General features: G+C 42.4%; 1 long non-coding RNA gene across 1 annotated transcript; it reads right to left on the reverse strand.

Annotated features, from left to right (window-relative positions):
* Positions 1-7,262: 7,262 nt before the first annotated feature.
* Positions 7,263-15,160, reverse strand: LOC120610387 (uncharacterized). Its single transcript, XR_005654926.1, has 2 exons — positions 14,940-15,160; positions 7,263-8,304 (listed from the first exon to the last, which is right to left on the reverse strand). It is a non-coding gene; the product is annotated as an uncharacterized LOC120610387 (long non-coding RNA).
* Between the last annotated feature and the right edge of the window lie 10,199 nt (positions 15,161-25,359).

The following is a 25,359-nucleotide window of genomic DNA, read 5'->3' on the forward strand; positions in this document are numbered from 1 at the left end:
TTCCTTAAGACAATTTAGCTTTTCACCTTCCAATATGCAGACCCTGATACCTAGAGGAAGACACTCTGAGTGTGGCTGAGCAGAATTTCTTCAAAAAGAACAGTGTCTTTCTCTTGTCTGGAAACTTCACCTAAGCTGAAGGAAATTTCATTTTGCCTGTCATGATTTGTCCTTACTGGCAGGAGCCCAGTGTTTATCATTCAGTGCAAGGCTTGGATGGGACTGACTGGATCAGAACTAAAGCGGTTGATTTATATTCAGAGCAGAATTTGAATTAACTGCGCAGAAATCAAATCTCTTATTGCTTGTGTTTGCTTTTTCTGAGCAGTGCCGAGGACTTGAGCTTTGGTTCATCCAAATTCCTGCTGGGCCAAGTGCCCCAATTAGAGATGATTTTGTGAACATCTGTAGCTCCTAAGAGCTGCTGCAGGGATGATTCAGGTGAAGCCTTGGTGTCCTTCAGCTGCTTATGGACAAGTGACAGTGTGGGAAGCATGGCTGCCTGGGCTCAGCGGAGCTTTGGCTGGGTTGAGTGACAGTCACAGTCACATTTCTTCATGCCTCTTCCCCAGCTAGGCCTTCAGAACACAGCAGGGCTTCAGAGGGACTTGAGTGCTAGGCAGGGCTTTCTGATGGAATGGGTACTGGGCGTGGGAATGGATGGTGGTCTAGATGAAGCAGGACTGGCCCATCAGATCAGTACGTTGATAATGTGACGAGCTGAGAGATGAGTACCTGGGGTTACTACATCATTCTCTCTACTTTTAACATGCTTGAAATTTCCATGGTTAAAGCCAGGGGGTTTTTTTCATGGAAGAGAATTTTTGTGGACCGGAGATGTGAGAGAGACTCAGAGAGGGACCTCGAAAGTTCATTCTTAGAAAAGTTCCCAAAGCCCAGACAGATCTCATTGCTGCCTGTAGCCCCATTTGTGGGTTAATAACCTGTGAGAGGAGCCAGGTGTCTGGAGCCAGACTCTACTACTGATGACAAGGGGCAAACTGCTTGACTGAGAGGTTTCTGTGTAGCCGACAGTCTCAATTGCCCACCCAACATTCACTCTGCATTTTGTTCTTGCTGACAGGACTCCACTGTGTTCAGCAACATGGTCGGGAGAGGTAGGCACACACCCTGGGAATGAATCATGTCAGTGATTGGTTTGGGTAGCCAATGTGACCCAGTCCTGGCCAGTGGAATGTAAGGAAAAGTCTTTGGAGTGAGGCTGGACTGCTGAGAAATATTTTCTTCTCTGGTAAAACAGAAATTGCTTTAGGAGAAGCCTCCTTTTCTCGGCGCTTTTGCATCTTGTCATGTGTTTTCAAGGATCCAAAGGCCTCCTTTTTCCCTCTAATCTCACTTCCTATGACATTTCTCCTCTATTGCACCTCTCCAGCTACTGGCCTCTTTGGTTTCCTAAAACATACTAAGCACATTCTTACCTCAGGGCCTTTGCATTGGCTGTTCTCCACCCTCATCCAGAGTATTATTCCTCCAGATCTTCACTGACTCCTTTCACATCCTTCGGTTTCTTTGCTCAAACATCAGTTTTCAGTGAGACTCTTTCCTGCCACCATTTAAAAAATATTCTTATCTTTCTTCTCCATCTCTTTGTCCTTATTCTCCCCCTTTTTATTGTTTTCCATAACACACGCCACTAAGGTACTATGTAGTTTTCTTATTAATTTTGTTCATTTTCCCTTTTACCTACTAGAATGAAAGCTCCTTGAAGGCAGGGGTTTCTATGAATTTTATTTGCTATTGTGTCCCTAATACTAAGAAGTGCCCCAAACATAGTAGCAGTATTAAACATTTGCTGAATGAATGAACGAATGGTTACTATGTTTTAAGCTCCAGTAGCCAGCTTGTGACCATGAAGGGAAGTGAAGAAAACCACAGAGAAACAGAAACATGGCCCCATCATCCATGAGCTGCTGACTTAACAACTCTGCCTGCTGAATTATTGTTATTGAGATAATAATATCCTAATGGTTTAAAGCACTGCTAGTTTGGGGATTTTTTACTTGTGACTCAAAACATCCTAATTGATATACTCTTCGAAGCTGCTGGGGTGAAAACCAAAGGCAGCTCTAGGCACAGGCTCTCCAAGAGAGGAATGGGGAATGCAGGCTCTGGAGTGTCTGCAGAGCCAGCAGTCAGCGGTTACGATCCCTGATCTCCAACTGCTCCCTGGTGCACTCAGGGTCACAGTGTTTCCATCAGGGCAATGGACATTATAACACCCACTCTCATTGTGGAGCCAAGAGCCAGAAACCTCAAGAATTTCAGGCCTTGATGTTCAATAGTAACAGAGGTTGGGTGGCATTGGGTGGGTCTCCATTAGCCACACGGTTCCAGCAGCAGGACTGAGACAAGTACCAAGGAATCTTGCTTTCTCTGTTGCTCTTCCTTCTTCCTATTTATACTAGTTCCGGAATCCACTGTCATTTCTGGGGGTGCTGAGAATTCTCACACTACTTCCCTCTTACAATAAGGAGGAGTGGAATACTGGCAGTTATCTGGCCATCTGAACATGCCTAGACATGTAAAACAAGCTAGCAGCTGGGACTCTGGAACAGCCATAAAGGAGCCTGGGAAGATAGGGCTCAATCTGGTCTCCATGAAGTAACCAGAGGACTCTTTTACGGTGTAAATCACATCGTGACACTCTCTTGCTCTAGAACTTTCCATGGACTTTCATTGCTCTGAAATTAAAATCTGTACTCCTTAGCAAAACCTACAAATCCTCATTGGATTTGGCCCCTGCTTCCCTTCAGACTCCCCACCCCACCAAGGTCCAGGCACAAGCCTCTCCCTGGACCTCTGCAACCATTATTCTCTCCTGCTAGGAAGTTCGTCACTCTCTTTGCACAACTGACTTATTCTCCAACTTGAGATCTGGACTCTTGTATTCTTCTCTTTAGAGAAATATTCTCCGACCTCCCTCCTTACTCGATGTGGCAGCATCCCAGCTCCTCTGTAGCATCACTTTATTCACATCATCCATGCACTTATCACAGTCTATAATTGTCTTGGTTGCTTATTTATTTAGTTATTGAATGTCTCCCAACTAGACTGTCCTCTCTCCGTAGCTGAATCTACAGGGCGTTGCTCAATGCCCGGCATGTGATCATGCTCAATAACTCTGTTGACTACACAAAAGAAGGAATGAATGTTTCTCTGTTCACATCAACCACAACACCAAATGACCAGGCCTCAGCAGGACACTGGCCTAAAGACACTTTGATGGTCTTAGAGAAACCAAAAGAGTTGCAGACACCACAATATAGTGATGTTCCGACTCAGTACAAAGGGGACCACGTAAGCCAGCCAGCCATCCAGGGCATGGGCCTGCTCCCAGCCATCTCCTTAGGTCCTGCTCTAAGCAATCCTCAGCCTTCTGACCACAGATGAGCTTTGTCTTCCCAAGTTTCCCTGTAACTGTTTGGAGGAAGCAAGGTCTGGCCTCCTTGCCGCCAACCGGGCAGTCCAGTGATAACTGAGGGGTAACCCATGGGATGTCGGGGCAGCAGGGAGCAGCAGTCTTGGGGCCTGCCTGGGCCTTTCTTGTGCTCGTCTGACTCATGGGGGTGCAGTCAGAGTAGCATCCCACAAATAAAGTATGTCTAGGGAATTCCGAGGATGGGGAAGCAGAAGCCCTCACCTTATATAAGGGGTGGAGTTTGCAGGAACAGAAAGATAATTAGTAAGGTCACATGCATCCTTCCTTCTCATGCCCATCCCAACAAGGAGCTGGCCTCACACACATATACTCAACACACACATACACACATGCACAATGCACACAACACACAAAATGCACACACAAATCACACATGTACATACACATACACATGCACACATACAATATTCACAATATACAAACATGCACGATACTCTCCCTTACGCACATAAAAACACATTACTTCCACAAAAAGACATATTTCCCTCTCTTCAAAAGTATTTAATGTTTCAGGGAAAATTATTCTGAGATCAGAAACTCCCTGGCCTGTACCCTGGCCATTAAGGAGTCAGGATTGCTATACCGGGTCAGCCTCTTGGGTACTGTGGGCCAAAATTCTGTCTCTGCTGGAGATCCCAGAGAAATAATTAATGAAATTTTGGAGATGTTTTTGCTGAATCAAATTCTGAGTGTTCCAGATGTCCGCAAACATCCAGTTTCCCTTGTTGTGTTCCAATCTGGGTCTGTCATCCTCGCCTTAAATATAGTTATAATTTCAGCTGTCAGTTTATTTCCCAAAGTGAGAGTAGTAAACAAGACTTTAATAAATCCATCAGCAAGTGCTGTAGTGCAAACAGGAGCTGGTGAAGGGATGGACATTGCACTGGAAGCAACAAGTCTAGATCTTGGGCCTCTTGCACCCCTGACTGAGAATCCAGGAAGTCATGACCTCAGGAGGTCTCAGCTTCACACGTGCACTTGCAGGAAATACTAATACTTCCTGCCTGAGGATGGACATACGGTTTTCTTCAGTGTCGAACTGCCTGCTTAGTACTGCATCTGACTTCTCTCCAGGAATCTGCTGGTGTGTCGGAGGAAGTTCTGAATCTTTCTGTGCATATTTACAAAGCATCAGGGTTGAGTGTGGTTAGTCCTGCTCTCTTAACTCTTGGAGAGAACAATTGTGTTTGAGACTTGGGTTCCTGAATCATCTTTATAGCAAACATGATTGGATCACTTCACAAGCATTCCCCTCTCTTTTCTTGTAAATAGAATTAGGTGGCCTTGTGCTTCAGGGGAAGGTGGGAGGGTGGGCCCTCTTGTGCACCTGGGGAAGGAGCTTGATTCATCTAGCAAATCCATATTGATTTGTTTCCCCGTAACAGTTGAGTGGACACAGTTCTGGCCAAGGAGGCTTGAAGGAAACTCCACTGGGGGAAGGGAAAGGACTTCTGGAAAGGTTATGCTCGTTTTTAAAAAGGGGAATTCTCTCTTCTGACCCCTGGGATTTTTGGTATGAGACTGTGATGTCTGGAGTTGCTGACTCTATTTTGCCTGGCTGAAGGGAGGAATTAAAATGCCAAGCCTGGCACATGGCAAACTCTTGGGTCCTTGAGGATGTCATTGAGCCTTGGAATTGCCCAAACTTGAAACTACTCTATTTACAGACTTTGTGTTACAAAGAGATAAGAAGATAATAAATGTCCTTATTGTTAAGCCATTTCCTGATGGGTTTTCTTTCTCTGCAGCTTAAAGCATCTTAACTGTATTAGATTATGCATGATAACGAAGGATACTCGCATGTCAGTGGCTTGATAAAAGTTGATTTTTCACTCAGCCCATATGCCCCTTGGGATTGGCAGGGAGTGCTGCTCATCATAGTCCCTCGGGGACCTGGCTGTTGGAGGCTGGGAGATCTTGTGAATGGTACATTGGCCCTAAAAGCTTCTGCCACGAAGAGACATCTGTCAACTTTCTTGCACATTAAAAGCATATTACGTGGATAAGCCTTCTTCCAAAAGCTGTTGGGAATTACAATCCTGCCACCTGCCCAGAAAGTGCAAAGGTGGAATGGTTTGGTGAACAATACAAATGTCCACCACACTGGCTGATATGAACTCAGCGAGTGGTATGGCCTTAGACCAAGAATTTAACTTCTTTGAACTTCGGTTTCCTCATTTGTAAAATTAAATTTCTTTAAATGTTTTCTCCGTTTCCTACTTGTGTGAGGAGACAATGAGTAATGAATATGAAGATGTTTTTAAAAGTGCATCGATGCCTACTTGAGTGGGCATGTAAGAGGGCGTTCATGCCTTCGCAGTAAAGATCACTGGCTAGTTCCAGGGACTCTGCTCTAGAAATCCATCTCTGCCACTTCTCTGCAGCTAGACTACTTGGAGGTGAAGACATTAGCTAGTTTCTGTTTTCAGGAAAAAACAGAGAAAGAATGTTTGTTTTGGAGGTAAAGGTGGAAGTGAAATTGGAAATATTTTCCCCATGGCTCTTCTAAAGATGCTCGGCCAGCTCGGGCTGCCATAACATGATATTATGGACTGGCTGGCGTAAACAATGGAAATTTATTTCCTCACAGTTCTGGAAGCTAGAAGTCCAAGATCAAGGTGTCAGCAAGGTTGGTTTCTCCTGAGATTGTTCTCACCTTGGCTTGTAGATGCCCATGTTCTCCTGTGTCTTCACATGGTCTTCCCTCTATATGTGTCTGTGTCTTAAATTTCTCTTCCTATAAGGACATACTGGATTTAGGGCCCACCCTAAGGGCCTCGTTTTAATTACCTCTTTAACAGCCTCACCTTTAAATACAGTCACATTCGGAAATACTAGGGTTAAGGTTTCCACATTTGAGTTTCAAGGGGACACAATTCAGCCCATAACAAAGGCCATTCTTTTTCCTCCACGAGAAGTTGTCCATGAAAGAAACACATACTAGTTTCCACTGTAAATGAGAGAAAAAGGGTGAAGATAAAGGAAAAGGAAGAAGAGAATAAGGAGAAAGAAGAGAAGAAGGAAGAGAGGAAGGAAAACGAATGGCATTAGAGGGAGTTCAAAAACCTCCCAAGAAAGTCCTGGAAGAGACTGGGGGAGGAGGGTGTAGGTGCAGAGTTGTCTGCAGAGAAGTTGGTGCGTGGGCATCACCCAGCTCTGAGGATCTACCCACCTGGGTATCAAGGCCAAGTTTGTAGATGACAACAGACACCGGGAGCAAAAAGAGACAGCTCGAGCCACTTCTGCCCAGTGAATGCTGCCAACTTGCTGTGTGCAGAGGGATTGGTGGTCTTAATGAAACTCAGTACTGCAGAGTTTACTTACAGATACAGTTGTACAGGATATTCATAATTAATTGTGTAGGTTTAAATGCTTATGAAAGTTTATTTATCATCTTAACTGGAGTCTCTGACTTAAGTTCATCTTAAACAGAATATTAATTTAAGGAACTCAGCAAGATATGAGTCATACCATTATATCGAAATCTGGGTAAATGCTGCTCTTCACCTGAGCTCTCATAGACCCAATCTTCCGGGCAAACAAAAGAGGGTAGAGAGAAAGAACCATACAAGTATTAAATATTATTATGATTTTACTCCAGGTGAATAATAAATGTACTGGTAGCCTTTGATTTTCAGTCCTTGTTAAAGATTCAATTCTAAGACCTAAATGAGAAGACAGTGAGCAGTCAAAGGAATGAATTCAGAACAATGCAGTGAGAGTGTCTATCATTTTAGCTGCACTCGGGCATTGCTGACCAACCCACTAGACAGACAAAGCACAGGCTTAGGCAAAAGCAAAGTAAATCAAAACTTTTTGAAAGTATTTAATTTTTAATCTTTTCTCCAAAAAGCATTCAAGGAGAAAGGGGGATTTATTGGACCTTCCTGTAGTTATTTCACAGTTTAGTTTGGGGCAGGGGCATCTGAATCATCATTTAGGCTAGCAGAAGGGCTCTCCTCTTAAATGAGGCAGGTGAGTCAATACAACCCTTGTGAAGTAAAGAATTTGAGGAGTGATTCAGTCAAATCAGGCCTCAAACATTCAATTGTGCAAAACATCCAAATGGTGAATGTGCAGGTATTTTTATGTCTTTGAGTCAGGAAGGGTAGCCTCAGCCTGGCACTGGCTCACAAAGTACTTTGTTTAACTGTACACACAAAGTGAGGAAGAAGCAATTTTTATTGTTATTGTCATCATTAATCCTTTAATTAAGGCTTCCTTTATTCATGTCAATATCCTGCCCCTTTCTCCTCTCTCTCTCTTCCAAATCTCACTTGTTGGGTTGGTTTCTCCAAGCTCTTCCAACTCAAATTTTAATTAAAGTGAGTCACAAGCTTTGAATCTCTAATGAGCCCCTCTTTCAGACTCCATTAGAAATAAGTTGGAGTTGTTTACTAGCATGGTATTATTTTCTGAATACAGAAAGCCCCTATTCTGAGATTTTTTTTGCTTCATATTGATATTCAGACAGGTAACTGCTCCTTTCTTATATGTCACATAGGCATAGTGGCAATATCACAGAAGGCATCAAAATGAAAAAAGCAAAAGATGCATCAGCAGAGACTGCTCTATATTGGGGGGATTTCAGATAACTGTGACCTCTCCTTCTGGATCTCAAGACTTCTTTTGTTTTACCCCATTAATGTAAGTTTTCTAAAATGATGCATCTTCTTGAACGGAGGTCAGTGTTTCTTGATGCTTCACACCCATTACTATGATAGGTGGTCAGCCAAAGTTTGGTACAGAGCATCCTGCCATCATATGCTAAGATGTCGTCTTGTTTCAGAGCATTGAGGTTTCTATAAGCTGAACATCCAGAAAAGTCTGGAGGAGTGGAGTACCTGCAAGGAGAAATTGCTGCATTTGCTCTTTATCCTACTGTAGAATAAAATATTATCCCTGTACTCTCGGTTAATAACTCTAAGACAATTAGTAAGTTTATTTTCACATATTCTTCCCAATCTCTCTTTTAATAGTTGTATTTTATTTACATTGCCAGAACATATAGCCATTATATACTGTACTGTCTCTCTCATAAGCATCATCATTTATTTTAGATCCACAGTAAACATATATTTAATTCTTACTACCAGTCCTTGCATTGATGTCTCTCCAGTCAACCAAACATTCTGTTTGCTTGAAGCTGTTTGCTAATACATTCCTGCAAAACAGACCCAAGAACAACATTGTCTCTCTTCCTACATGGTTCTGGTCCTTGACTCTAAGGTCAGTTTGGCTGAATATAGGAATCCATAAAGTGCTGATGTTGAAAATCTGATGAAAATCTGATTTCTTTTTCCTTATAGATGGCAGTCTTTTTTTTTTTCTGGGTTCCCAATGGATTTTTTTTTTTTCCTTAACAGTCTCATCATTTACTAGACTGTGTCTCAGTGTTGCCGTTTTGGGTCAGTTTTCCTATGTATGTGCTGTGTCCTTTCAATATGTTTCAAGTCTTTTTGTTGTCTTAATTCAAGAATATTCCTTGATTTATAGGTTGGAGTATTTGTCTATTCCACTGCTTTGGTCTTCTTTCCATTTCTTCTATTTCTATAGTTTTTTTTCTGAATACACTAAGAAAAATCTCTTTCTTTGTTTCTTCTTATACTTAAAATTTTCTACTTTCCGTCTTCTGTCTTAAGGTACTATCCACTGTCATTTGTCACTTTTGTGTTCATTTTAGTTTGGTTTTCATTTGTAATTTTTTCTCCCATTTCTAATTCTTTTCTGAATGTCAACCTCTCTTTTCAAATCGTCTTTCTCTCTAATGACCTCATTAGAGCTTTCCTAATTCATTTTTAGGTGGTCCTTTCTATAATTTAAAAAATTACTTTAGCTCATTTGGGATATTAGGGTATAATTTCATATAGTTTGTGGGCATGTCTCTTTAGCCTGCTTTCATCATTCGTGTAGGGACATTATTCTGTTTCAATATTTTTTCTTCTTATAATGACTTTGTTCTTTGGCAATCCCTTTTTATTGCTCATTTTTTAAGGAAAGTGACATTTATTATACTTTTAGAAGTGAGAGAGACAGCACATCACAGCTCTAGCTTCCTTCTCGTGTTTATGAAGGAGTCAAAAACGTGGTTTCTACCTTGTGATATCTGCTTCCTTTACCTCCTTTCACTTGGATCTTTTCTCTCCTTTGCCTCTATTGGCCCTGTCTTGTTCAATGTGAATTCTACCCACAGCAATTTCTCCTCAGGGAAGGGCTTTTTCCTGGAAGCCATAGTGTATTGGTTTTCATGAGTTCATAGGGCCCACACAACTCCAATACATTCCAACCTACTGAGGTCTCTTTATGCTCAGCCATAGATTGGATTCTGCAGAATCCCCTTCCAGTTTCAGCTGCTCTTCTCAGATTGCCCCACTGTGTTTTCCAGTGAGAACCTGTGGCGATTTTGGAGTTATGTCCTCAGAGCAATCAGAAGCAACTTGTCTTCATTCTGCGTAAATGCTAATGTCAAATAGGTCTTGTAGCTGGCAGTGACTTGTCTTCCTCACTCACTCACATTTTGGGGTTTGTGAATATACCTTTTCACTCAGTTTTGTATTAAACATGTCTATGGGTTTTTACTTTTGCTATCCTGATTGTTATATATGCCTTAATAGGGGAGTTTTAATACAATCCTGCTACAACTATCTTGCTAGAATTCAACTCAAGTCACTTTGAACATGGTGAGGCTGCTGGTTTTTGATCATAAACTCCTTGAAGACAGAGAGACTGATAACTCATGTCTTAGAACAGACATAGAGTGCTATATATGGATAGGTCTACATTTTTTGTTACCAGATTATAAGAACAATAGCCATTCTCCCAAATTTGGAAACCACAGAGTAGTATATAGGGAAAAAATGAATATCTCCAGTTACACTATGACCATAGAAATACCCACTTTCAACAGCTTGGTGCTTTCTCTTTTATTCTTTTATCCAAGGAAAATTTTTTAAAATATGCATTTTAATTAAGATCATAGTTTACACTGAAATCTTTTTGTCACAACAACCAGAGGCTCACTCAATTTACCTTAGGAAAGAAGGGATTATTAAGTTAAAAACTTAAAATAGAAATTTAGTGGTGTGTTATCAATGACTGTGGCTGCTTTAGAAACTGGTGATTTCCATGATTTCTTTTCTGGGCCACATGCTCTTCTGTCTAGTTTTTCTATGTCTCTTGTGCCTACTCTACAATAATTCAGATTGCGGTCTATCTTGGCTTCTATATGATAGTCTTTCAGCCTTAGCTTTTACTGGTAGTCAACTTATTTTGGGAGGACATTTCTTATTCCAGATTCCTTACAGAGGAGATCTGGTTGTCCCAGATTACCTTTTCATGTTTAAGAGGCTCATCTTAAATACAACCAGTGGATCAAGAAGAAATCACAAGAGAAATTTAAAAATAGCTTGAAACAAATAAAAATAAAAATGTGACAAATTAAAACATGGATGCAGGGAAAGTAGTGCTAAGAAGAAATTTTATAGCTATAGATGATTACATTAAAAAGAAGAGGTGAGAGAAGACTCATCTCAACTGATACGGGAAAAAGCATTTGACAAAATTCAACACCCTTTCATGATAAAAAAAAAAAGAAAAATTCAGCTAAGTAAGAATAGAAAAAACTATCTTAAGAAAATAAAGGCCATATATGAAAAGCCCACAGCTAACATCAGACCCAACAATGAAAGACTGGAAGCTTTTCCTCTAAAATCAGGAATAAGACAAAGGTGACTCCTTCTGTTATTCCTTTTTTAACATAGTAATAGAAGTTCTAGCAAGAGAAATTAGACAAAATAAATAAATAAATAAATAAAAGGCATCCAAATAGAAGAGGAAGAATTAAAACTATCCCTGTCCATGGATGACTTAATTATATATAAAAAAAAAAACTCCTAAAAATTCCACACACACAAAAATTCATTAGAACTAATAAATACATTCAACAAAGTCCTGGGATATAAAATTAATATGCAAAAATCAGATGCATTTATATACACTACCAATGAATGATCTGAAAAGGAAATTAAGAAAACAATTTCATTTACAATAGCATCAAAAAACAGGTAAAATACTTAGGGATAAAATTAATGAAGGAGGTGAAAGATCTGTACACTGAAAACTATAAAATATTTACCAATAAAATTGAAGAAGACACAAATAAATGGAAGGATATTCTGCATTCATGGATTAGAAGATTTAATATTGTTAAAATGTCTATACTACCTAAAGCTATCTACAGATTCAATGTAATCCTTAAAAAAAAATCCTAATTTTTTTTTTTTTAAGAAATAGAAAAATCAATCCTAAAATTCACATGGTATCTCACGGGACCCCAAATAGCTAGAACAATCTTGAAAAAAAAGAACAAAGTTGGCGGTTTCATACTTCATGATTTCAAAACTCATCACAAAGCTACAATAATCAAAACAGTGTTATGTGAGCATAGAGACAGACAAAAAAAAAAATTGAATAGGTTAGAAAGCCCAGAAATAAACCTTCCCATAAATGGAAAATGATTTTCAACAAGACATCATGACCATTGAATAGGGAAAGGAGAGTCTTTTCAACAAATGGTTCTGGGAAAACTAGATATCTACATGTCAAAGAATGAAGTTGGACTCTTACCTAACCTCATATACAAGATTAAACTCAAGAGAGCTCAAAGATCTAAAGCTACAAAAGTCTTAGAAGAAAATATAGAGAAAAAGCTTTATGACATTGAATTTAAGGATGATTTCTTGAATATGACACCAAAAGCACAGTCAACAAAAGTAAAAATAAATTGTACTACATCAAAATTAAAAACCTCTGTACATCAAGGGACACACTCAACTGAGTGAAAAGGTAATCTGTGGAATGGAAGCAAATATTTACAAATCATGTATCTGATAACAGGTTAGTATCCAGAATGCATAAGAAACTATTACTCAACAACAGCAAAAACAACAACAACAACAAAACAAAAAACTGAAAACCAAACTAACAATCTGATTAAAAAATGGTCAGTGGACTTGAATAGGCATTTCTCTAAAGAAGATATACAAATGGCTAATAAGCGCGTGAAAAATGTTCAACATTACTAATCATCAGGAAAATGTAAATCAAAACCACCATGAGATACTACATTAGACATTAGGATGGCTACTATCAGCTTTGTGATTCCATGATTTTAAGAAACATGTTTGAATAGATTAGGATTTCTCAACCTTGGCACTATTGACGTTTTGGATCAAAAATGTCTCCAGACATTGTCATATGTCCCTTGGGTACCAAGTTGCCCAGCGAGAACCACTGAGTTCGATCACACAAAAATAAATGAAGAGCCTGCTTATTCTATACAGTGAAAATTCGGCCTTAATAAAAGCATATTTAAAGTTCTTTGGTTTAAGCAATTGCATGGAGCTATTTTGCATTCCTCATCAGTAGGAGGCAAAGTTTGTTTTCAGAATTCTCTTATCCTCTCCCTCAGAATACCCTTGTATTTTTATAAGTGATGAATTCATCCTTACCTCCTGTTACCCAATCCTAGGCATACAGTAGCTTCTCTTTCTGCTGCCAGTCAAATATGACTTCAGGAAAAGAACTGATTGAGAATTTAAAAGATGGTACAGGGGAAATACGATGTAAGAAACTAACCTGGGACCTAAGCAGCCTGGGTTCTAGTCCTGACTTTGTCACAACCAATATTATAACCCTGGGCAAGTCAATTAATAATTCTGGGCCTTTACCATCTCCTCTGCAAAGGTGAGTATTGGATCAGATGGTCTTTCTGCACTCATTTTCACTAATGAGTAAATGACTAACACTGCAAGCTTTGTCAGTTGCATATTTGTTGCAACAAGGTGACACAAGGCAGTTATAACAAAATAATAATGTGCAACAAGGTGGTTGCACATATGCGGGAAATGATGCTTTTACTAAGCAAAGAAGCACTTAGCCTTGGATGCCTTACTGAGGGTTCTATATCTGTGTAAGATGAGAAGGCATAAAAGGTTGTAGAATATACATTCGGTCATGGCATTTAAGATTCTCATAGCTGGAAGTTATGTTAGAGAACAGCTTGTCCTCTCCTCTCATTTTACAAAAGGAGATCCCGAGGCCTAAAGAGGAAAGGTGACTTGTCTACTTCTTATTGCAAAGTGGCCTAATCAACATGGTGTTTTTAATACAGGGAACTTGAAAGTATAAGGAGAATTGATTTTTGGAGGCTACTCCAAATATATACCTTATTCGGTTTTACGCACTTTCAGGTCACTTATCTGAAATCACTTAGCAAACTCACTCATGTGTCCTGCCCTTGGTGGAATGAAAGAATCTATCTGCTGATTTATTTTTACAAACAAGTCCATTGATAAGCAAGACAAACACAAAAAGAATATTAAGAGAAGATAGATATTAAAAGATTAAAAAAACCCTTCATTGGTGGAGACATGAGATCAAAACAACACAGGATAGTAAACTTGGAAAGCTAAGCAAAGACTTATTAACTAGTATCAGAGGAATGTACTAACAGGGCATTGGCGCTGGCCCAGGGAGCAGGCACTACCCTGGAGGAGAGGCAGAGTACCCCAGGAAAAAACAAACTCCAGAGCCCTCACCCAACACACAACTTGTTTGAGAGAGTGGGGCTGTGGCCCACCAGATGGTGAAGTTTGCTGAGGTGACACAGGTAAAGATGGTCAAGCAGGAAACTGTCCTCTGGGGTGACAATGAAACTTTCCAGGAAGCTGCCCAGAAGGGAAAGCAACTGAACTTCCTGGGGCACTGGACGGACTCTCCAGGAAGCTTCTGGGAAGCCATCCTCATAGAGTGCTCTCGAACTCACTGGAAGCCAGATGAGGTGCCTGAAGAACTCACCAGAAAGCCATTCGCAAGGGTGAAGGAGGCTCCCTGGAAATCCCGCACTCCGCAGGAGCAAGAAGGAAGCAAAGCATAGGGCACCAGGAAGAGAAGCGCCTTCCTCCTTCGGTGTATCTCCGGCGCCCTCTACTGGCAAAACATAGCATCGTGACAGTTGGTAAAGGAGAAGAGTGCAAGATTCAGCTACAGTATTGCAAGGCAAAGAAAGATTGGGAGACATAAAACAATCAACTGATAAGTGAAACATTCACAATCACTGCAGTGGTCGTTATACACACACCACACTACACAACACATATAAAAATAGTACAAAACACGCATGGGTGTCCAAGTAGAAAACTATAGCAAAGCACTTCTTTTCTTCAGTTCATCATCTCCTCTGTATACACAGAATTGCCACCTGCCTGGCATCACCAGAGAAAGCACTCCACGTCCCCTTGGTCTCCAGCAGTACCCCAAGGTCCAGCCTTGGCAGTTTTGTTACCTTCTTTCCTCAGATCCTCCATTAAGGCTGCACTGGATGGTCCCACAAATATCATGAAAGCTGAAAAAAAGTCCTGCTTGGTCTCAGAAGCTTGTTGTATAAGAGAAGAAAGGTAATTTAGTTAGGATGACCTACCATTGGGTTTGCACCTCTTGGGTTTGTACCTGTTGTCTCATACTGTCCAGGTAGTGTCCCTTCTTACTCTCCAAGTATCCTGCTTTAGGTGATAAATTACATAGACTGCCAAATGTGGCCAGCAGTCAAACTCGCTGGGGCTAATACGCAAGGAACTCTCCCAGGCTGATGATAAACAGAAGGCCCTTTGGGGTGGTGGGGAGAACTAGACTTGGAGTGACTGTTTGACTTTGGCCAATTACTAATCCTCTCTCTAAAATGGCCACAAGATTGGCATGCTGGGATGATAAAAGGAGATAAAATATGCATAGTTTCAAGGACAAGTCAGCCTGAGGGATGTACCAGCCCCCATCCCACAGCTCCTCTGTCTGCTTATCTCCCCATTTCCTGTCACATCGTCTCAGTACATTGTTCAGACAGGGACAATAAGATGCATTTTATATAATAGCAGGGTACAATTATCTTTCAGAATAATCACGGCTAACAGGAAGTTGAAGGGAGTAAATACTAGTTTGTTTGGAAAGGAGGATTGGGGTTGTAAGTGCCCCAGATTTGATAAGCAAGAAGGGGATATTGAACCCTCTCTCCGGTTTATGACTCCCTCCCCCCAAATCCCACTTCCTGAAGGTTACCAGGTGCTTAGGGCAATGGACTAAGAACAAAGTCCACCGAATGGGACGACAGGTCCGGCCCAGGTGCAAGTATTCAGTGGGAAAGCGCATCCTAAGATCGCCATCTGGTGGCCAAGGTCTAGAACCTTGGCCACCAGATGGCGATCTTAGGATGCGCCATCTGGTGGCCAAGGTTCTAGACCTTGGAAGAGAAGAACCACAGGCTGGGACCCCTTTGCGTGGGACACTTAGTGATGGCTGCTAATGGGAGCTGCTTGAGAGCACACGTCTGTGGGGTACATCCCTCAAGCCACATTTTGGAATGCATTCAAAGACTGCTCTGCCAGGCTTGCTGCCCTAGATCTAAGACAGTTTGGGTTTCTCAACCTTGCACTATGGACACTTGAGGCCAGATGATATTTTGCCTTGGGGGGCTGTCCTGCGTATTGTAGGAAGTTTAGCAGCATCCCTGGCCTCTATGCACTAGATGCCAGTAGCAACCCTCACTCAGTTCCCAGTTATAACAACCGAAAATGTCTCCAGATGTTGCCAAATGCCCTCAGGATGGGTGGGATGGGATGGGTATTGAACCTGGTTGAAAACCACTGGACTACTCAGCCAGTTAGCTGTTCAATTCACGAACATTCTGGTTCTTAGCAAAATGACAAGGAACTCTAAGTCAGATCAACAGCAGTTCTTAGCAAAATGACAAGGTTCTTAGCAAAATGACAAGGAACTCTAAATCAGATCAACAGCAGTCCTCAGGTACCCACAGTGTGTGAGGTCTAAGAAGCAGAGATAAGTCAGGCCTCAGTCTCAGTTCTCCAGAGCACCCCTCCATTAAGCTTTCTTTGCCTATGGGCTTCCCATCCCGCCCTCCCTTCCCCCCTCCCCCACACACACACATGGATATTTTGAAGCTGACACCCCTTTTAGGTCTTGCCTCAGGAGATGTTCTTAGTGGAAAGCAAAGCATGTTCAGGTGAGGTTTAGGTGAATTATTCTCAGAATCGTCAGAATCAGGAGGGTCTGTAATCATAAGAACAGCTACTGGCTTTTTCGGCATGTGCCAAGCCCCGTGCTCAGCTTTTTTCTGACTTCATTCCTTACTACAACTCTGCAAGATAGGTGCCATTTTATAAGTTAAATAACTCGCCTGAGGCCTTGGAGCTTGTACTTGGTAGAGCTGAATTTTGAACTTGGGTTCTGTACAGCCTTCTGCAGGCTTCTGCAGTCCTCAGTGAGCTGACTGCTCAGATGCTGTTTGGAACTTGTCATTAGTAGCTCATGGTATAGGCTTTGATAAAGTTCTCTTCTTCCTCTGCCTTAAGTGTGCTAATTTTGTCTCTTTGAACAAGCTAGAGACACCTCAAGGACAGGGCCATGTCTTTTGCTTTCCCTGTGCTGCTTCCAGAGCCAGCACAGTGCTGGCACGGAAGTGCTCAAAAGCACCTAACAGGTTCACCAAGGCAGTCCCATTCCATGAAGAACAGGGTCTCTCAAAATTATGACCGACCTGCCTAGAAGCTCCCAGAATTCCACAAATCTATTTGGCCCCTTTTTCCTTAGAACTATACCTAATGAAGACACGCATCTCATCTCTACCTATCTCCCTCCGGTGGCAATCTAATTAGGTTCTTTCTACAATTAACTATTCATAATTAAAGAATAGCAAAGCCCATGTGTCATTCTTAAACTTCATCCATTAAACAACAATGTCCAATTTTGAAATCCCTCTTCAGACGGGGAGAAACGGCACATGTGTGGGATAAGAATTCTCCAGATATGCAAACCTAAATTTAATTATGCAAGGAGAATAGAGGTTTAACTTCACTTTTCATAGAAGTACTGTAATTGAAACTCAGTTAGGGGCAATGCTGGCCAACATCATTATTCGAGTGTCACCTTATTGGACAGCCAAACAGCTCAGTAACTCTCATATAAATGCTGGCCTGTCTTGCAAGAAAACGGGGCATTTGGACCATCCTCTGTCTTTCAACAGTCTTCTAAAAGCATCATTTGTTAAATGTACTCTTCATTTATAACTCTTTAAAACTGTTCTATTCAAGCATCTTGGTCAAAGGAGGAAACAGTCATTCAAATGTCTTGTCTAGTAATAATTGGTCAAGTGATTTGATGCACCAGGTGTTTCACATATAGTATCTCATTTAATCTTTACTTCAACCATAGGAAGTTGGTATCATCCGTATTTACAGAAAAGAGGATCAAGTTTCAGTGTAATGAAAGAATCTGCCAGTCACACCAGTGTGAAATGGTGGGGCCAGGATTTAAACCACCCAGCTGCCTCCAGAGTCTGCTCATTATTAGTTTTCCAAATATCTGATATTTGACATTAGAAGCAATCTTACTCTCTTTTATTGTAAAACAAACAAAAACAAGAGATTCTGAACTCTTTTTGCATGCATTGTGTCAGCAGAAAATCAATGAGTTGGGAGATTCCATGTTGACCTCATGCTGAGGTTGGAGAGTGAGAGATTTTCGGGTCATTCATTCAGGTGGTAAGAGACTCACCTCACTAAAGAAGGTGCTATTCCAGTGAAACCCACTGTTTGTAACTCTGGACACAAAGCCTTAAAGCCAGACAGGCCCAGGATGTGCTACAGTAATCAGAACTTCCAGGAACTGAGGATTCACAAAGGATTTTGTGACATCTGTGTGACTTTCTATATCAGTGCCCTTGTTCACAATTTCCCTTTCTAATCTCCTGCCAGGAACCTGGGTGATTCCACAGTGGTTTGGGATTAATCATGAGGGAACTGTGAGGTTTCCATACCAGCTGGAAGACAAAATGACCCAGCCAAAACACCATTGTCAGAAAAATACATCCCAGACACAGTCAACATCTTTGGTGAGGCTGTCTGCACAGACCACTTTTGTCAGTGGTCAGTGGACAATCCTCATGGCTCCTTCTAGGGAGGGCCACAAGAGTGCATGTCAGTCAGGCCAGGCACCTTACCAAGGTCACCACTTACAGTTGGTAAATTGTACCCTTCACAGGGAGGGACACTTGCCAGGGGATGAATGGGCCTGAGATCCAGCTCACACTCCACTCTAGCCAAAGAAAGGGCACCTCTTCTAATTTCCCCAAAGGTGCTGATAAGTGACAGTGGTGTGACCACACTGGTTTCAGAGTGCTCAGCCCCATAGACCACTGGACGTGCTGCCTCTAGCTCTTCCTGCACAGAAAAGAGTAAATTGGAAACCTATGGAGGCAAGCCTCTGAATCCGCCTGGAACAAGAGGCAGGAATGATAAGAACTTGGAAGAAGGGCCACTCCCCTACTCCTCCCCTTTTTGGAGGGATCCAAGGCTCTCTCCACTAATATCTTTTCTGTCTAATAATTTTATTCTTTTTCTCCCCTACCACCCTCTGGATTCCACTTCTCCACAGATGAGATTGTGTGAAATATAACTCTCGAGTAATCAAGGAAGAGCTTGGTATTGAAATAATAGCTTCTTCCAATAATAGAGAATCATGGTCAGAAACTTCAAAAGTCTCCAAATACAGCTGAACTGTCAGAGGAAGATGAAGCACAAGGAGGTGAGTTACCAAAGGAGGGATGAGACCGGCACCTGAGCCCCATCCTTAGCCTCCTCCAATATTATAATCCATAGGATGAGTCTCTAGGCTCAAGATCATTGGGAAGACCAGTTGGTAGCAGAGCTGGGAATGGTGCCTAGGCTGCTCTTTCTCTACAGTCTGCCTCCTGCCCTCCTAATGGAAGGAATGCTGTTTCTGTAGGACTAGCTTAGCTAGACTTTCCACTAACGCATCTGCAGTAGGAATGCAGTTGAAAAGCAGGGGCTAACCTGGGCAACCTGGGGACTCCTGGTGTAGTTTGCTGCACAAATGGAACAGCTAGAATTGGAGAAAGACAGCAGGGTGAGGCCAGTGAGCTGTCAGGCTCCATATTAGGCTCATGTTTGGTTGGAGGATGAGTGGTTGAGTCATTCATTCATTCATTCATTCATTCATCAGTCCATTAATTTAAAATCCACTTGCTTCTAAAAGGTACATAAGACAGCTTAAAACATGTCTAATGTTGAAGGTTAAACAATGGAAAAACACAACACAACCACTTTAGAAAACTGAAATTTTCTAACAAATGTAAGCACACAACTGCCTTCAACCCAGCAATTTTATCCCTAGGTCTTTACCCAAAAGAAATAAGTCTATATATGTCCACAAAATGCTTGACAAGAATATTTGTAATAGGTTCCTATCAAAGGAGAGTGAATAAACAAACTATAGTATACTTATACAATAAATTCCTATTTGGTAATAAAAGGGAATACATTTCAGACAGATACAACAACTTGAATGAGTCTAACAAATTATACTGAGTAAAAGAAATCAGATACAAAAGTGTGTATTTATGAGTCCACTTATGTGAGGGTCAAGAAGCAGAAAAACTAATCTGTGGGAACAGCAGTCAGAGTGGCAGTTGCCTCTGGGGTGGGCGGAGCATGAAGGAGAGTGAGTGAGGGGAGCATTAGGCAACTTTCTGGGATGATGGAGTTGCCGCATATATTAACATTTTTTAAAATTTGTTTTTCAATTATATATGTCGCATATCTTGATTCGAGGGTAAGTCATATGGGCGTATACATTTGTCGAAACTCATCAAACTGTGCACTTAAGATCTACGCTACATAAAGAACACACCTCAAACAAGGCAAAACAAGCAACAAAAGCCTATATAATTGTTTTGAAAATAACCAAACAAACAAATAAGCAAAGAGGTAGTCTAGAGCCAGATGGGCTGCATGCAAACTCTGGCCCAGATCTTACTAGTAGTGGGGCTTCAGTCACAGTTAGCGCATGACACTCTCTCAATGCTGTTTAAAAGAAATATTAATTATTCGGGAAACTGATCCATTACTTGAAGACGGTAAACCGAAGTCCCCAAGGTGGGGCTTTAGGGAGGAGCTCCCAAACCTCTGAAAAATGTGCTGAGCATAATGTTCATTGGTGTTGGCAGCATAATTTGACTCTAAGATAACTAGGATGAGATGATTCCTACAAATGAATGACAAAGTTAAACATTGAGCCTCCTGGCATCCACTCCCTAGAAGTGAGCCACTAAACCCAGCTCACTCTGAAGACACATGGAGTATGGCTCTCAGGGGGGCCTCTCACAGGCGAGAAGGAGTATCAAACATGGCTTCTTGGGATTTAACTGAAAACGAAGCCAATGATTGAGTTTTCTCAGCCTTATAAGGGCAGTCATGCTCATCTATGTGGACCGTCGAAGCAGAGATAGAAGGGGCAGGGGACATGGGGCAGGGCTAGGTCATGGAAATAGAGGTGAGAGAAATCATAGATCTTGTAGGGAAGCTGGGATGCAGAAGTTCAGGAAGGGGTGAGGGGGACCTGAGAAGTAGGATGAATTGTGAAGCGGGAACCCGAACCCCTAAAAGGGAACTCTCCTCCTCCTCCCCCACCTGCCTATCTCCTCCATCCTTGCCTCCTGGCTTCTTGCCTAGGAGAAAGCGTTGGCATCTCTCTTCAAGGCTCTGGCAGTTGTTTCTACCTAGAACAGGAAGAACAGCAATGGAGCTTACTCTACCTGCTATAAGGTGAAAAACAAACGGGTTGTTCTTGGGCAGCTTAGCAAGATGGGAATGACTCATTTTGAGACTTAGGAGCCAGGCTGATGGAATTGGAAGGCATCTCCACTACACCTTCACTGGGTGGCCTTTAGACAGGCTCTTCACTTCTGGTGCCTGAACTCATCAACTATAAGATGGGGATAAAAGTCTGTCTTTCCTATGGTGTCATAAAATCTGAACTGGATGGGGCCTGGCACTTAGTAGGGCTCTGCACACAACAGGCACTACACTAAGCCCCCACAACTACGACAGACCACTGGCAGCTTCTGACCTCTTTATGTTCAGTCATTTGATGAGTTCAGTAAGTGCCATTTGGGTATCTTAATTCGTTCAGCTAATGAGTGAACCCCTACTAAGTGCTGGGCACTATACTAGGACCCTGGAACACGGTGGGAAATAGATTGGACATGGCCCCATCCTTCTGGGGCCCATAGGCCTCTCTGGAGCCATTGTAGTCTGCTGAGGTTACAGCAGAACCTGCTTCCACCCAGGGGCTTCTCAAGAGAGACCCCTGACCTTCTCCCTTCCCTTCTCAGCTTGCATGACATGCTAGGGTCTGGGCTGGGATGAGGGTACTCACAGGCATCAGCAGGTTCCCATGAGTTCTTGCTGAAAGCACCTCGGATGAAGGTGCCAGAGATTATCACCTTGTTATCTGATTACTGCTGGGCGTTGACAGCCCGAGCATCTTCCCTGGCTCTGCCTGGGGCTAGGAGGCACAGTACATCCAGCATCCCAAAGGGGAAAGTTGGTCCACACATGTAAGCTGGGAAAGCAGGCCCAGTTCTAGGGATCCGGTATGGGGAATTCACCCTGATCACATCTTTCAGGTTCTGTCCTGAGACAGAACCAATGCGGCCGCCACAGGCCATCCAGACGCTAGGTGGCAGTGGTGTCTGAGGACCAGCACTTCCCAGGAAACCAGTGTGGGGAGGGCGGCCATGGGGTACTGCAGCAGGGAGAGCTTTAGTGCTGACACACCTCTGCCGCTTGTAAACAGAGCAACAATATCAACTATCATTCTTATAGTAAGGCCCACGATCCCTTATGCAAAACTGGAATCCAGATGCATTTGGAAAGTCAGAATTTAGGGGTTTTAGGAAGGTAATGTGGTGTAAATAAATACTTCAGGGTATCTGACATCTCCAAGGGGTCTGAGCAGCGCCCCATAATCAAACATACAAAGGGATGAGTGTTCAAACGAAGCCAGAGAAACAAAGATGATAAACGACTTCACACCCATTCAGGAAGTGTCAACTGCTGAGAGAGCTGTGCAAAATAGGGGTTTTCTGAGCCCCTTCGATTCATGTTTACAAAGACGGGATTATGGAAACGTGCTAGTTACAGTAACAGTTATAATAGTAGTAATATTGTCTTGTCTTTACAATTGTTTTCTAGAAAACTGCATTCATATTGACCTATAACATGAAGTTTAGGCAAAAGCTGGGTGTTCTGCTGAGTCAAGGCCCACCCCACTCACCCCCATTCCCATGCCTGGCCCCCAGGGGAAGGCGTGTGTGGAGATGCCTGAAAGCAAGTCCTGGAGTCCTCTTGTTTCATCAAGCGCCTGCTTCTGGGGGTGGCCAAGGACCATTGGCAGCCTTGGCACAGCCCTTGCTAGAGCTGGTGCTTCTGCCTGAAATAGACGAAGATATTATCTCCCTTCTTTCCCCAGGGCTGTGAGGGCTATTCTCTGGCTTAAGGTGATTCCAGGTGAGTGTGCATGAAGAGGGTGGAGACATGGCCTCATGGGGAGGACACGAGCACAGGGTTGGGTGGGGGGCCAAATGGGGGCCTCTTGGCTCCAGGCGCAGTGCCCACAAAACAGCTGGCAGGACGGGCAAACTGCATGTGCCTCTGTCTGTGTAAGTCCTTTCCTTTATCCCTGACACTGAATGAAGAAACTCAGAGGAGAGGCAGAATTCATGCTCTGACCAGAGCCTCAAAAGAAGTCAGAGCCCTGGAGGCCTCATTACTGACCACCATTCATGCGGAGAGACCATAGCAGGTGCAGGTGTTACAGGTATGTTTGAATTGCCTGGGGACCGGTCCAGAGACTGAATTTTAAAATACGTTTTACCAGAGAGCATTTGCACACTAAAGTTTAGGAACTTGTGACAAAAGAGAAGGGACATCTCTGACATGCAGAGAGTTGAGAATAGTGGTTCCAGCCTCTTCAGCCCAATGTGGAGGTTTTCCATCATTGCCAATTTTTGAAGATTGGGGCTTTCTTAGTGAAAATGATGACTTAATGTACATACACTGTGTTCACATGATTATTGCATTGTGTCATTCAAATAACCCTTTGAATAAAGTGCTGTCATTCTCATGTCATATGTGCACTCAGAAAGGAATGAACCAGTGGTGGAGTTGAGGTTTGAACAACTGGTCTGCTGAGTGAAGCCTTGCTGTCTCCTGCTGCCATCTGTAACCTAGTACCACAGGAGCGACGTGGAGTCTCCACACTGCTTATACTTGTCAGCCAATGGTGGTTAGCACTAATTTGGTGCCAAAGGGAATCCCCAATTTGGAGTGCAGCGAAGAAGAAAACTTTATTCAATGCAAACAGCTCAATTTGGATACGGCATGGCTGTGGAACAGCACAGCTATGAGGCATCTCTGGGGTGAAGCCTCGTTCTATCTAGACAGCTCTGCTCTGATCTGCTCTGTTCTGGCTAGACTCTGGTGTTTCAGCTCCAGCTTGGGAAAACACAGTCTTCCATCGTAGGTAGAAAAGGAATATGTGCTTTCCAAACCACGGGGAGCTCAACTTTTATAGACCCTAGTCCCTGAATGGTCTGTCCTAATGCAAATGAGGACTCCAAATCCTCATGGTTTGAGTGGCCCAAAAGGTACTCTCCTGATTAGACAGAATGGAGCCACTCTGAGTCGTCCGTGATACTGCTGCACGGCTCTGACTGGTGGGAGGAAAGCCTCGGTCCTATTGGTTGAAATATTATTCCAGAAACTCCTTTATAAGAGCTGACTCAGTCGGTAGTAACGGTGCAAGCTTCTCCCTGAAGTTTGGTTTGCGTGAGAGGCCCCGGTGTAGAAACGGATGTTAGGCTCTACTTTTAAATTTGAGCCCAGTTAGCCACCACGAGCTGTTCTTAGTAGGTATCTTATTTCTCAGGGTACACACACTGTACCTGAGAGAACAAGGGAGGTTATGATACAACTCAAAGAACCCTGCGAACCTGATCCTCCCTTAGCTTTACCTTAGCTTTGCCTGTTTTAAAAAGTCAATCCAAGGACTGTTAATTCAAGTAACACCAGCAAGCATTTGTAGATAATTTACAGTTTTCAAAGTCTTTTTCTGTATTACATCTTGTCGTGATACTCTCAGTGAAAAAAATAAGATCTGTAGAAGATTTTGTGTCTATTTTTTGAGTTTGGGAATGGAGGCTCGCTGAGAAATGTGCCTCCTGCAGCTGGCAGGCCAACAGCAAGGACTCAAACACCAGGCTCCTTTATGATCCCCATCAGCCTTCCTCATTCTACTTTATACTTTCTTCCCAGGCTCCCTGACATGTCAGTCTCTACCCAATTTAGGCTAGGTTTACCACTTTGGATTTTGAGAATCTAAAGATTTATATGGACATAATTGACTGATGTTGTCATGAATAATTTCACTCGAAGAGTTAATTTCAGGAAGTTGACATCAAAGGGACCATCTAGTATAATAGCAATGTTTCCTGACTCCATGGACAAGGAACCGCCCACTATAGGATTGTGCCTTCATCAAATCAATCTCTCTTCCACTGCTTAAAAATAAATCTTAATAAGGAAAAATGAGCCCATGTGAAATTCAGAATTCAGGTGTCTTCCCATATATTCGGATCTGTTTACTAGTTGATAAGTTCATCTGGGGACTCAATTGCTAACTTCTATTTTTCATTTGAAATTTTCTGCAAAAACTATTAAGGGCAACAAATACTGATTTAAATACATGCAGTAGAATAGCTTCTGTGCTTGTTCTCACTTATCAGATGGAGGCAAGCCCCAGCTGGGGACATCTCAAAAATAGAGGCCTGCTATAAAAGCTCATCCCAGTCATTTCATTAACTTCCCAATAGCGTGACCTCCCATGTTATGTGACTGTTTTTTTTTTTTTGATCTACTTAGCACACTATGGCAGAATTCTATTCGTATATAATCTAAAACAAAAGTTTCATG

Source organism: Pteropus medius, unplaced genomic scaffold (assembly GCF_902729225.1).
Source record: "Pteropus medius unplaced genomic scaffold, Ma_sr-lr_union100, whole genome shotgun sequence".
Taxonomy (NCBI): domain Eukaryota; kingdom Metazoa; phylum Chordata; class Mammalia; order Chiroptera; family Pteropodidae; genus Pteropus; species Pteropus medius.